Genomic DNA, 14,467 nt, shown 5'->3' with positions numbered 1-14,467 from the left:
TGTTCTATAAATCGCGGAAGCAGCAATTAAAAGGAATTAGTAGAGATTAACAAGGAATAATTATTAATAGACGTTAAAATCTATGAGAAAATATAACAAGAAATTCTGTACTAAATTAAAGAGAAAAAAAATTAAGCGAGGAATTGTAAATGAAAAAGTACGATTTAATAAAAGAAAAAAAAGAATTATTTAAAGTAAGGCAGTAAGAAATTAGTTGAAATTTAACAAAGCTAATAATTAAGTTTTTATTATAATTGAAAAGTTTTCAATTCTAATTTCCCAGATGTTTCAGTAATATCCGACAAATTTAATAAATTAAGAAGATCAAATATAAAGCAGCGGGAGAATATCCGGGCTATAAAACTGTCTAAAATCTCATTCTGTCACATAATTCACTATTAACCTCAAGAGAACACGTCTCAAAAAGTTTCTTAAACTATTTCTCTTCAACATACGCGAGTTTCACATCACTTTAACAACGTTAATCATTCCTACGTATACGTAAGAGGGCCAAGAAAATTACCTTTCCGAACTTGCACCATGGAACCGCAGTCAACTTTTCCAAAACTTTCTCTTTCTTACGGATTTCACGAACGTCCACCAGGTTGCAGAGTAACTCTTGCATAAAATCCATATAAAGTACAAAAAATGCTTAATTTTATCAAAATAGAGGCATCGTTCATCATCAAACAGAATCTGAAATATTCGTTTGCACGCTGGAGTAAGCTGATTTATTTAATTTAACATATAACTTATTTAAATAAATAATGATGAATTATTTATATTAAATGAGAATACTCTGTTAATGGACGTGTAAGGTATTCAAAATATTCATCACAAATGACATTATTATACGTTAGAGGCAGAGAAATTTCTGAAATTTACACAAGTATAGAGAAATATGCACGATACACGTCTGTATCCACTCTCAAGGGATGAACATGTATTATAGAAATTTGATATACCTGTCGTATGTTAGATTGAAACATGTAAAAGATCCAATTTCTTCTGGTATTGTCTTTTTAAGCCTCTTTTTTTCCAACAGATATCTCTATCTTGTAGAATATTTTGGTAACTGTTTTAAAACTGTGAATTTTATCTTTCACGGTGAACTTAGTTGTTAATTTTGTGTGAATGCACCTTTATTGAGATTTAGCGAAGCGCGACTAGTTGAATAACGGGTTCCGTATCGTATTTATGATTTAATAAAAAACACTCTTTGTCGAGAAAGTTTATTTTATATTTTCCTTTAACAACACTCATAAAGTCATTTCGCGTGTATTTAGTATATTTAGATATAGTTAGCCTAGAAAGTTTTCAAATTAAACAAAATAATCGCAAGTATACTTAAAATGTGACACAACTCAAACTATTCAAAACTATTTCAAACTTGGTCAAAATAATTATTTAAGGAAAGAAACGGCGATCAAATGTTACTTTTTGAAATTTTCCATTTTTAGCCCTTGAAATTCTTCTTTGATGGCTGTAATGTTCTTCCAACATCGGGCTGAATCATTTTCAGCTGTTACACTTTCGAAATACACGTGCAATATACTTTCGTCTCTCAACAGCACAAGAATCGAGAAATCACACTGAGAACTCAAAGAACTGCTCTACGACATCCAGCTACATCTCAACTCCAGGTTTGAACTTTCGTGACCATTGGTCATTCCCTCGTGCACACACTTACGCACTGGGGACAAACACCACGATATGTCATCGTATATCTCTCTATCCAGCATAAACATACTCGAGTAACTAGATACTGAATTTCCTACCACACCCTGGCACCCTGATTCGCCCTCTAAAATCCACATCCATTACAAACACGCACATTAATCGACATTCTCCGCTCCAAACCATAATTATTCCACCCAAACATCCTTTGTACATCGTACTAACCGTTATCCTATAATACAAATCTCAACGTCTCCAACAACAATCTCTTCTTCTCCATTTGCAATAATTAACATTATCAGGATGAAGATCGCAAAACCATAATATCTATCGCAAATTATTTGGAATAATTATTTATTCTCTTTTTCCTATGGTTACGGTTTATCTCAAACTATAACCATCCACGTCTTAACCCATTAACAGACGCTGTACTTGGAGAAGTACAGAGATTTCAAACGAGCCTTAATGCGGCAATATATCACAGTAAGCCATCAGGTAATCGCCATCAACAACTATCCTTTCGTCTCTATTTCAAACGAGCATTATATCCAAAATATTTATTACAAATTATTTCAGACAATTATTTATCCCAAACCATAACCATCCAGCCAAAACTATCTACTCCTTTACACTATACACCATCTATCATATTAAGCAATCAAGTAGTATACACCTCGGCGTCTTCAACAATAATCTCTTTCTCGCCGCTTGAAACAATTATTACATGCAAAATATTTATTACAGATTATTTAAGATAATTATTTCTGGCAAACCACGAACATCCAACCAAAACCATTCATTGCTTTATGCATACCATGCATCATATTAACCAAAATCATTCACTGTTTCATATACGATATACCACACTAAGCAATCAAATAGTACACTCGACAGTAGACGTCTCCAACAATAATCTCATCCTTTCTGCTTGAAACAATTATTACATCCAAAATATTTATTACAAATTTTTAAGACAATTATTTATTTCAAACCACAGTCATGCAAGCAATCGTTCACTCTTTCATACACGATACATCACACCAAGCAATCAAGTAGTACACACCTCGGCGTCTCCAACAATAATCTCTGCCTCTCCGCTTGAAACAACTATAGCAGCCAGAGTGTTCCTTACGAATTCTCTAAAATCCAATTTCTTTTTTATTCCAAGCCACAACCATTCATTCTCTCATGAACACCATACATTAAATTAAGCGGTCAGACAATACACACCTGGACGTCTGCTACAATAATCTCTTCCTCTTCACTTGAAACGCAGCCGTGAGTAGAATACAAGCAGGTCGAAGATCCAGAGAAGCGAGAGTTCACGACCCCTTCGTGTCACCTTTCTCTCACCCAGCACAAATTGTCCGACGCACCCTTAGTCAGCTTCAGGGTATTAATTCTCGTCGTAGCGTAATGCGAATGATTACGAATAATTCCCGGCCGACGGAAGATAGATTTGGCCGGCTACGAACGCGGCTAGAACGCCGACTGAAACGTCCCCGGCGCGACGGCGTCCGGATGAATGTTGCCGCTCGTCTAACGACGGCTGCGGCGGCGGTAGCCTGCGCGGACCGGTTGCCACGGCTCGCGACAGAGAAACCGAGAGACCAAGGGGAATGCACGCAGGATCGAGCGCTAGGCCCGATAGAAGGGGTGGGGGGTGCGTAACGAGAGAAACAGGGATGAGGGTAAAGAGAAAGAGAAAGAGAAAGAGAGAGAGAGATAGGGGTTAGGTCGTGACGCCCAGTGGCGTGTAGCGAAGGAAACCGCGAGAGAAACGAAGAAAGAGATGGTTTTATGGCAAAGGTAGTGATGGGATCAAGTTCACTATGAATGCTATATGAGTCGTTTGTCAAGTCGATTAATTCCGTGAAACAAAATGTGCAGAAACTTGATGAAATTATGTGGGATATTCATCGATCAAATGTTTTGGATCTAGAATTTTACAAGTTTTAAACGATAGATTATAAGCACTCTGTGAACTTGGCTCATATAACGATGGATAAGTAGAAAAGAAGAAAGGGGTGGTGCTATGGTGAAGATAGCGATGGAATCATGTTCACCATGAACAGAGTACGGCTGCTGAGTACAAACGAAGAAGACGATGATTTTACAGTAGAATTCTATTTATCTGATTTCCACTCATTGGAAATTTCAGTTAATGGCCGATGAACTGAACTCTTGCTAATTGAATTTGCTTATCTGAACGCGAGCTCCTCTTATGCAAACGAAAAATAATAGACAATGGGGGAAATTGGCGAGGTTCTGTTGTATGAACCTCAATTATGTAAACTGTTTTTCTTACCACAAGTTCAGATAAACGCAATTCTATTATATGGCGTATGACGCAGTTAGCGATGGATTAAGTTCACTATAAACACTGTATGAGTGATACGTAGAAACGGAGAAGGCGATGATTTTACGGCAGAATTGCATTTATCTGATCTCTACTGATTGGAAATTTTAGTTAACGTCCGATGAACTGAGCTTTTGTTAATCGAATTTTTATCTAATCTTATTTGAACGTGATTCTATTATGCAAACGAAAAGTAGTAGGCTGTGAGAAAAATTGACGAGTTCTTGTTACGTGAACTTCAATTATATAAACTGTCTTTGCCTGGACAAGTTCAGATCAATGGAACTTTATTACATTAGCTGTAGGACCAAGTTCAGAAACGAAGATTATACGGCTGATGAACGCAGAAAGGGATGTTTTTATGGTGAAGGTAGCGATGGAATCAAGTTCAGTATAAAGACTGTATGACTGACGAGTAGACTATTGGTTTTTAAAAAAAGTCATATATTTTTAGATATTATTAAGTACATGAAACCTAGAAATAAATGTTTACTTTATATAATTTACATATTTTATATATTTTTAAATATTATATATATATTACGTATCTTGAACATATTGAGGATGGTAAAATATAGTTTACCATAATAGGATGACTTATAAAGAGAAATAATTAGATTCCTAATGAAATGTTCGAAAGAAAACATACGAGAAGAATTTTTCTATAAAGCTTAGAATTCTAAATGTATAGTAGGTTGATTTGTTTTTGTTGTTTTTTCCTGGTCTTATTCAATTAATATCTTTAGCGTCCACAAAACTTCGATAATATTGATATCTATTCGATATTCATATATTCAATATGGTACATATTCATGTATATCTGTGAACATAACAGATGTTTTCCCATGTTAGCTATTTCGTATCAAAATATTCCTGTTTGATCACAAAGCTACATTACAATAATAAAATCAACGAAAATGTATTCATTGCGTATTTCTTTCGTGATCTTCACATATTAATTCTCAAGTAATGACTCTACTTAATGCATATTCGAACCTGTTTGCCACGCGTTTGAACCCATCGCTAACTGAGGCTGTTTTAGGCTGAAAAAGGAAAGGTGGTGAATGGGAGAGGAGATGAAGGAAGAGAGAAAGATGTAAGTCGGGATTATATGGGTTGGAAGAGATCTTGGAGGTTGGGTTGGGTTGTAAAGGGGAGCGAAACTGACACGAGGAAGAAACGAAAGGGGGTGAAGAAGGTGAAAGCTGAGAGTAAAAGTGAACGAGTAAGGGAGATGAAAATAGGGTGGCTTCGGATTTGGAGCAGAGCTTCGTCGTTTGGCAGAAAATTTCAAATAATATTATTCAAATCAACCGAAATTTCATCTCTTGGGTCTTCCTGCGAATTTTATTTCTTGCTGAAGAAAATATTGAATATTTTTTCTATGTATATGTATATATAATATACATACACTTTGATGATTGATGATAGTGTGGATGTTGATAAATAAAGAAAAATTTGTTCAGATGTTTTAGAAACATGTAGAATAACAAAAAAATTTTAAATTGGACGTAAACGACTCGCTTTTCCCCTGTAGAGGGTTACAATTATATTTGAAGTTTATATTCGAGAAATAATCTATTTTTGAAATTCTTCGCCGAAACGTTAAATTCGTGTTTCCTTTCTCGAATAGCAAAATACACTTGTCATTGTATGAAATCGATTCTATACTTATTTCATGTCTTTATCCGTTATTGTCGGTTTGGTAGAAGTACAGAAGTATTACAACGCGGATGGTATTGTTTCTTATTATATCGTATCTTCAATTCGATGTTATCCAATCTCGTTATAATTCAAGCTATACATCTCACCGAGATATGCTTTGTAAATCGTGAAACCGAAACAAAGAAGAAATATAACGGTTCGATAAGACGAAGAGATTGAGATAGATTGATGATCGGTAAGAAAATATAGAGAGAGATAGAGGCAATGAAATGGAGGAGGGTGAGGTTGGATTTGTGAAAACGAGGGATGACGAAGCTGGACGAATTACAGAAAGAAGTGCGACGAAGGGAAGAATATTGAGGGAACGTCTGTGGAATAATAACTACGCGCTGATGCTGAAGAAATGACAGTGCGTATTTAAGAAAGGAAGCAATGACGGTGCACATAGGGTAGGAATGTTGTACTTGCGGGTGAGAATGTAAGAAGAAAAATAGAGGAATCGGTAAGTGTCGCGTGGGACGCGTATGACGCGGAAAAATAGAGTAAACTTGAAGAAGGTAATGCGAAAAATTGCTGTACTGGGAAAGGGTAGGGGGAGGGGGAAATACGCGGAACACAAACAAGAACACGGTGAATATGTAAAGGATGTTGGATTTTAGTGAATTTACACAGTTATTTAGTAAAGTTGTAAAGAGTTGTAAAGAGTATTCGAACATAGCCATATATTTTCTAATGAAGCGTTCTTTTTATCAGCGTTCATTTTTATCATTTCAATTTTTGTAGTATCAAATTTTGATGGTCGTACGAGGATATTAACTGATACAAAGTAATACAGAATTTAACATACTCAGACCTAATTAATTAGCATGTAAAATGTAACGAAGATTCTTTTAGCCTTTTCGTGAATTCAACAGAAACTTCTGAACACCCTATATTATCAACAGTAGCAAACTTCACTACTATACTCAGCAACAAAGACAAGAAAAAGTAAGTACGAGCGAAATTCAAATATCAGAAGCTTTTTACTTTAAATTCGCAACAGGAGTAGTCGAGAGAAAATTACCAGGGCATAGAGAGAATTGCTTAACAAAAGAATAAGTAGATTATTAAAACGGGATGAAGGAAAGAATGGGATCGCTTTTAACTTACAGTATGCAGGAAATGTGGGAAAAAACTGTTACGAGAAGTTAGCCAACGAGAAAGAAAATAATTGGGTTGCTAATGAAGGGAGATCGTATGAAATAAAATAAAAATATCAATCACGTAATGCGAATACATTGTAACATAAGACTTCTACCACAAGAAGAAATTATCAAAAGTAAATTACAGCAAAGTAATGAAAAGTAAATTGAAATCATCTTAATAAAAGTTGTGTAAATATAATTTGTACATATTTATACATAATAGTGTTATTTTAACAAAGAAAAAATGAGTAAGATTGAAACAAATTTTTTTATTTTTGATCCATGAAAGAGATAAAGGAGAAAGATCTGCTAATAAAGAAAATAATTAAATTTCTATAATGAAGAGAGATCAAAAGGATACATATTAAACCTTCAATTATGAGTGCATAGCAAAGATCGAAAAGGAGAAATTTCTAGAGGATGAAGTTTATTAATAGGGAAGAGAAATACGTATATTGTTAAAGGCAGTGAATAGGATTAAAGCATGAAGAATATTAAATTCTGAATTCATAAAAAAAGTAAAGAACAGGTATTACAAAATAGATGGAGATAACTTCTAAAGAAAAATAATTGGATTCCTAATGAAATGTTCAGGAAAAATATAAAAGAGGAATTTTTTATATAAAGCTTAGAATTTTAAATGTATAGTAGGTTGATTCCTTCTTGTTGTTTTTTTTTCCTGCTCTTATTCAGCTAATTTGTGACATTTGGTGCAGATCATGATGTAAAATTAATGTCGGAGTATAATAATTCCTTAACAAAAGATGGAAAAAAATATATAACGTATTTTAGAAATGTTATAAAACTACTGAGAATGTTATCCAGATGGAAGCAAATATAGTTTTACGAAAGATATTTTTTAACAAATATGTATCTCGGTCTGTAGAGTATTACTTTCACTATCATTTCTAATTCTGCTACGTATGATGTTTTATTCTGCCAGATCGATGGATCTTTTTCTAGGAAAATCGGAAATATGTTAAACATATCGTGCAATTTTCTGGTTTCATTGAAAATGAAATTTATTATTCCTATATTCGTACAATCTACGATATTTTTCGGTGTAATAGCAATTTTCTTATGTGCGTTTCCTGTGTGAGTGTTATGTAAAGCTTCCGACATATGTTTCATCGTATTAGTATCTACATGTACTACATCGATAGTAAAAAGGATAGAAATTACCAAAGGTCTAGATAAAACGTTCGTTAATCAGAAAGATAAATACAATTGCTACCAGATGGAAAAGAAGAGAAATGGGATTAAAACATCAAAGGTTTCTGCCTTTGAATCTACAAGGAAAATGCAAGAGAAAAATTTATTACGAATTAGTTAACCAGTCAAAGTAAGTAAACCAGTAAAGAAGATAACTCTGTTGCTAACGAAGGTAAAGGAAAATAGATAAAAAATAGAAATACCAACCGATAGGTACAGACCCGATATAAAAATAGATGGCAGAACAAAGGGCAGATATCAGACTAAGAGATTGCAACCTAATGCATTTCTATAAAGCGAACGAAACTAATTATTCCTTTCTAAAAATAAAGAAGAAAAATAAAATAACGAGAAAAGATCATTTCGAAGAAACTTATTCTCTTTCATATAATTCCTTAACGCTATAATATATAATATATCGTGTCATTAACAGATATAAGCGTAGTCATTTTAATATTCGGCAAGATATGAACGATCAGATGTATCATATACAACCTGATAAATCTCTAAAAGTTAGACAAAATTAATCATACCTTATCATGAAGGAAAGGAAATGAAAGAAGGGGTTAAAGGACGAAGCGACAACTAAATTACAAAGAAAAGTAGAACAGAAAGAAGCAAGTCACGATATGGCCATGAAGAGATAAGGGCAGGAAAGTGTAGCATAAATTGAAGCGTGAGTCGAGGGAAGTAACGAAGAAATGGGTTTTGTCTTCATTCAGAGTAGCCGTTGAGCGAAAGAACAGCTATGCTGAGTGAACGGAAGTACAAAAAAACGAATGAGAATGATATCGAAGGGAAGGACGAGGATCATAGAGGAGAGAAATGTAACCTTCTAGATTGTCTTCACGATGGTATGGATTTTCCTAACGTTAGACACCGGAGCCAGCATGTACTTTTAAACGAACCTTCTCGACTCTGCCAACTAGCGGTCTGTTACGCGTGACGTCAAGCCATCGGAGTTATACTAGAAAGGAGAAAAAAAAAGAAAAAAAAAAAAAAAAAAATGGAAGCATATACATATATGCCATGTACCGTGTATGTTCAATCCTTTACAGATTGTGAAATTTCTACAAAATTTTTATTTCCACAATTTCCCACGTTTTCTTCTCTCTCTTTCTCTCTCTCTCTCTCTCTTCATCGTTATATCTTGTATGAAGTTTTACGATTCGACGAATTCCATTTTTTTTTAGTTCTCGTTCGCTGTTTCAGTATTCTTGCATTTTTTTGTTCAATTTTACGAGAAAGGTTGAGCTTCCGGCACGAAACTCTGTTCGTATTTTATGGAAGGAAACGAGAACACCGGGAATTTTTCCGTTCGCGAATACTCATTATCGAGTGTTATTAGGAAACTTCGACTCTTGTCCGGTGAAATTCCTTTTGTTTCTCTCCTCCGCTCTTCTTTTTGCATTATTTGTGGTGTGTATTTGTCCTTGATTGCATCGCGAAACGACGGTAGCAGGATCGATGCGCGCCTCCCGATCCTGGAATACATCGTTTGTATAGGTCGCGTTAAAGTACGTGCTCTGGTTGTTGTGGCGAATTGTAAATCATGGCGCATTGAATTCTACCAACTGCATGTGCAATTCTACACGAACAAATAATGTTGATTTACATTGGTAACAGACTTCTAGAATTATTAGAAACGATAATAAAATGTCTCTTTCGTATCTCGTCGTTAAGAAAACAAATAATCAACGTGGTTGATGTGATCAATTAATTTCCTACAGATCATTAAGGAAGATATTTACTTTGAATATTGTGATTAAAATCCTATGACACGGAAAACAAGAAATTCGTAGTATCTGTATAGCAAAGTGAAACGCAGAGTTGCATTTAAGGATGAAAATTTCGTCTCTCTATCTGTCAAAGGATTTCCAGGATGTTTCTGAAACTTCTCAGACAGGTCGACGAGTGATCGGTTTCGAACATGCACTCCTTTTCGTCGAGCTTTATGGAATTCGATCGGGAATTCTTATTAGAATCGTTTCGGGTGTGAAAGCAAGCCGTGCACGATATAAATTCCGTCGCTTTGAGGCGAAGATTGCGCGTTACATCTTTTTCCTAGCGTCTCTATCCAAGCGTTAGAAACGTATCCATCGACTGAAATTCGCCAGTGACACGAATTTCTTCGTCGAACGGATGGTTCAACGTTCTGGCGATTTTCCGCGATTTTTTTAGACAAAGCGCCCCGTTTCCGGCGATACGACGTTTCCAATTCGCGTTAAAACGCGACCACACAGAAAGAATAGCGGCGAAAGATTGTTTCGATGGCAAAAAGGATTCTGAGGGATTTGATGGATATTGACAATGTTTTTAGAATACTCGAAAGTAGAGGATTTCTAGCGTCCAGATTTTTAATGAAAATTAGTAATTAGAACGAAAATTCTGAGCAGTGACTATGTCTTTCGTAATTTCCACAGTTTTTTATCAACACGATGTTCTTCGATGTTACGTTTTTTTAAATGTTAGCTTATCTCGAGCGTATCAGAAAGTTCGATAAATAATGAAAATCATAAACAAAGATGAAAGTTCCTTCTTTGACATTTTGACAATTAACGCAATGTGGCTTGAAGTTATTAAGTTTCGGTTTATTTGGAATATTTTAAAAGCTTGCAAGGGAAAATTATAAACAGCGATTAAAGTTCTTTCTTTCACGCTTTCAATTAACGCAGTGTCAAGTTAGTTGTTTCTTAAGTTTCAGTTCGTTTCGCATCTATTCAATGTTTGGTAAAAAGTGAAAATTGCAGATGGCGCTTAACGCTCGTTCGTACTTTTAACAGGATTTAATTAATATATCATATAACTCGAATTGGTACTTGTATTTTTCAAAATCGTTCGCGTAAAAACCATCGACAATTTTCATACTATCAAAACGTTGCTTAAAAGACAAAAATTGTAGGACATTTGAAAAATTACGATATTAATCAAACGCTTGAATATGTCCTGAAATTACGTGGTTGATTATGGTTTATTGTTAGAATGTGCGAGGTTAGGTTCATCGAGGTAACATTGTAATAAAGCGGAACAACTAACTTCGTTAACTGATGAATTGTTCAAAATGTCTCATTTATGGACGCGCACGGATTGGCTTCGTTGAATCAGATACGAGTATTATCTTGCGCGCTAATAATCCATCTCGCAAATATAATTTTCCAAGCGTCATCCAACCATCATTCTGGTTCTCCAATATGGCCGACAGTTTCTATAGGACTTTCTCATTAAACCGAAAAATAAACCGATTTGCGTATCGCTTATAATTTTATCTGTGAACTTTTATGTATTTTACTAGAAACGTGTTCAATTCGTAACTATAGTATAGTCAAGTATATAACCTAAACTAAGAGTTTTAAACGTTTTCCAATATAGGGCGCATTTCCAATGGACCGCGAATTTGTGGTATCCTTTGAATGTTTCAGCTATGTACAGGAAAATAAAAGTTTAAATCAAAGTTTAAATCAGTTTGAAGATTTCCTATTGGAGGATCGCGTAACGTGAAATTAAAGTTGAAGGTAAAATTACGATACAAAGCTCGGCAAAGTTGTGTTTAACGTTCTTTCGATCGAATATCGTGTATTCGTGTTTTAACAGGCAAACATTTGCTATTAGGTCGTCTGAAAAGATCACAATGTTCGACAGATTAGGTTTCATGTTTGTATAAAGAACGTAAAAAATGTAAGAGATGTGTCTGTAAATGAAAGACACCTTTCGGACAACCTAATACTATTATTTTGTTTGATTATTATCGTGATTAATATAATGTTATACGTACCACTATTAAGCCGAATACGTTGAATTACTCGATTAAGAATCTGGCCTGCGATCTCAGGATCATTCTCGACCGAATCCTCATCTTCTATTGTAGAAAAGTTTCTTAAATTTGAAGAGAATAACACGAAGAGATCAATAGCGATCTACACGGCACGTATCTTGTTTTGAATTCATGCCAAAGTTGTCCTTAGAACGTTAGAAGTCCTTTTGCTTGTTAAAACAATAAGATTATGATATTAAAATTCATACGCTGCGATCGGATTAATATAATCTTGCAAACACATTAATGTTATTATATTACATTAATAATTATTACTTGGAAGGAGAGAATTCGTGATCCACTTACATCTGATAAATTTAATATAATTACTTAACTGCAGGAACCGAGTTGCTGAGAGAATTCTCGAGATCGAGAATAATCATCCTCCTCCATGGTATTCAACGTTGATTAAATTAATATTCATTTACTCTGCGTCGTACATTACGTTGATTCCATCAGTAGTCTTTGTTCCGGCTTTATCGTAGAGTTGTTTTAACAGTTTTATAGCGATAACCCGTAAAGCTTGATCTTATCGAGCCGTTCCATCACGAGATCCACTTCTTCTTGGCACGTTATCAACTGGCCAATTGTAATAACATTTTTATTTCTCGTCTATATTCTGCATACACGTGGAAGCTATTCTTGTTCTCGAATTTTTTAAACCTTGATGTATTCATTCCTGAAGTTTTCTCGTATTCCTATTATTGATGAATTCGTTCGTGAGTCTGGTGAATGATATTGGAATATGGAATATGAATAGTACGAATTGAAATATATAATTTACCTTTGCGTATCTATCTTTAGTCGTCGTCTAGAGTGTCGTGTTTGTTATTTTCAATTTATTACTTCAAAGAATTTATCAATAGGAAGAATAATATTCGTAAGTAACGTAAAACTTTTGTTTTTGCTTCGTAATAATAAAAATTATCTACTGAACAACTTATTTCCAACTAAAAATGTGAACGAAGAAAACTACGCCGTAAAAATAGACCCCGATCGTGTACTTTACTTTTTAAATGTTCAATAACAACTTGCTGGTTATATCTACGAAATAATCATTATATTTTGCAAATATTAAATAAAAATCTCAATTATCCAATTACTTTAGTTCTACGAATATATTCGTTGTTCAACTATAAATTACTCAGCTAAATGTACATAATCGAACAATATTCCTCGAATCATCGATCATTCAGAAAAATATCCACTCTTTACTCTACAAATCGCTCGAACTATATCCAAAGTAATAGTCTGATCAATTTCCAAGAGCAACGCCATCTTCTGCAACCTATGGCACACCGTTTTGCCTCTTTATAAGCTCACTGGCGAGAACCGCCACAGTAACCGCTTTCTAATTGCACGTAATGTGACCTGAAATTCCCCAAAACTTCTTCGAAACGTATCCATCGATCCGCTAATGTCGTCAAATTCATTAAAATCACTTTAAGCTTACAACTTTTATCGGGTTTCCATCGACGAAGGAGAATACTTCGCTGGTTGGCGGCTCTCACGATCTTCCTTATCGAAATAATTAATCTGTAAGACCACTTTATCGTAGAGTCCTATTTGCCGGAAGGTAGTTAGCGTGAGCTCGTAAATTATAGCACGCCAACTGTCACGATTTTCGGTGAAATGTAGATGTGCCACTATGTCCGGGGAATATCCCGTAAGATAAACGCCGGAAGCATTAGCAATAAAGTGGACAGAGAAAGGGTTAACATGAACGGGATGGATACATCGGTTTGGGATTGTGTTCTATGGGAGTTGGAATAACGAGAGGTGCTATGGTTTATTAATAGCGACGATGTTCAAAGGAATGGAATACAATGGATTAAATGATCAATGCTAATGGCGGAATAATATGATTCTATTTTTTTAATTCTATTTGCGATCGCGTGGTGACAAGGTAATTATATTTAATTATAATTTCGGTAATTTATTTGCGTCAATTATTTGCGTAATTCGTGTCAATTTACGGTAACGAATATATTTGGAAACTGATTTTCCTTTATACGAAATTTGAAATAATTTGAAGCTTTTTTCCAAGTAGAACTATAGCGTTATGAAGAATTATAGGTTTAACGAGCAGGTAGTAAGAATTTCGTTTTCTTCTATTATTTGTAGTCGCATTAGTCGTTTACAAAAAAAAAAAAAAAAGAAAGAAAAAGAAAAAGGGGAAAATGAAAAATTAAGATTGTAGATTGCTACATAATTTAAAACATTTTAAGTAACAACGTGATAGTTCTTATATATGAATCTCTGCATTGTGTTTTTATATCCGATTATTGCATCGAGCTACGACTTTCTTCATTGTCTTTTGTACTAATTTTCATATTAAATAGCTGCGTATAAATAGTAAGACATCTTGAATTCATAAAGATCAAATACAAGAATAACGTGCGTCAATTGATCGAACGATTTCTTCGATATACGATTTATAAATAAACTGCAACAACAGCCATCGACATCCGTTTCTACCGATGTCCGCGATTCCTTCATTTATCCCCTTTCCAACAATTAAAAAAAATATCCGCCTCATTAGTAAAGAAAATTAGTAAA

General features: G+C 34.5%; 1 protein-coding gene across 1 annotated transcript in view; it reads right to left on the bottom strand.

Moving 5' to 3' along the window:
- LOC138183150 (uncharacterized) overlaps window positions 1-3,203 on the bottom strand; it is a 40,830-nt gene extending 37,627 nt beyond the window's left edge. Inside the window, exon 1 of the mRNA XM_069119746.1 lies at window positions 2,908-3,203. The gene's annotated coding sequence lies outside the window, so the exon portion shown is untranslated. The remainder of the gene's footprint in view (window positions 1-2,907) is intronic.
- Between the last annotated feature and the right edge of the window lie 11,264 nt (window positions 3,204-14,467).

The sequence above is a fragment of the Bombus flavifrons genome, chromosome 9 (assembly GCF_040668555.2).
Source record: "Bombus flavifrons isolate JBK064 chromosome 9, iyBomFlav1_principal, whole genome shotgun sequence".
NCBI lineage: Eukaryota > Metazoa > Arthropoda > Insecta > Hymenoptera > Apidae > Bombus > Bombus flavifrons.
The sequence above is the reverse complement of the archived record's forward strand: the minus strand, read 5'-3'. Positions and strand labels throughout refer to the sequence as shown.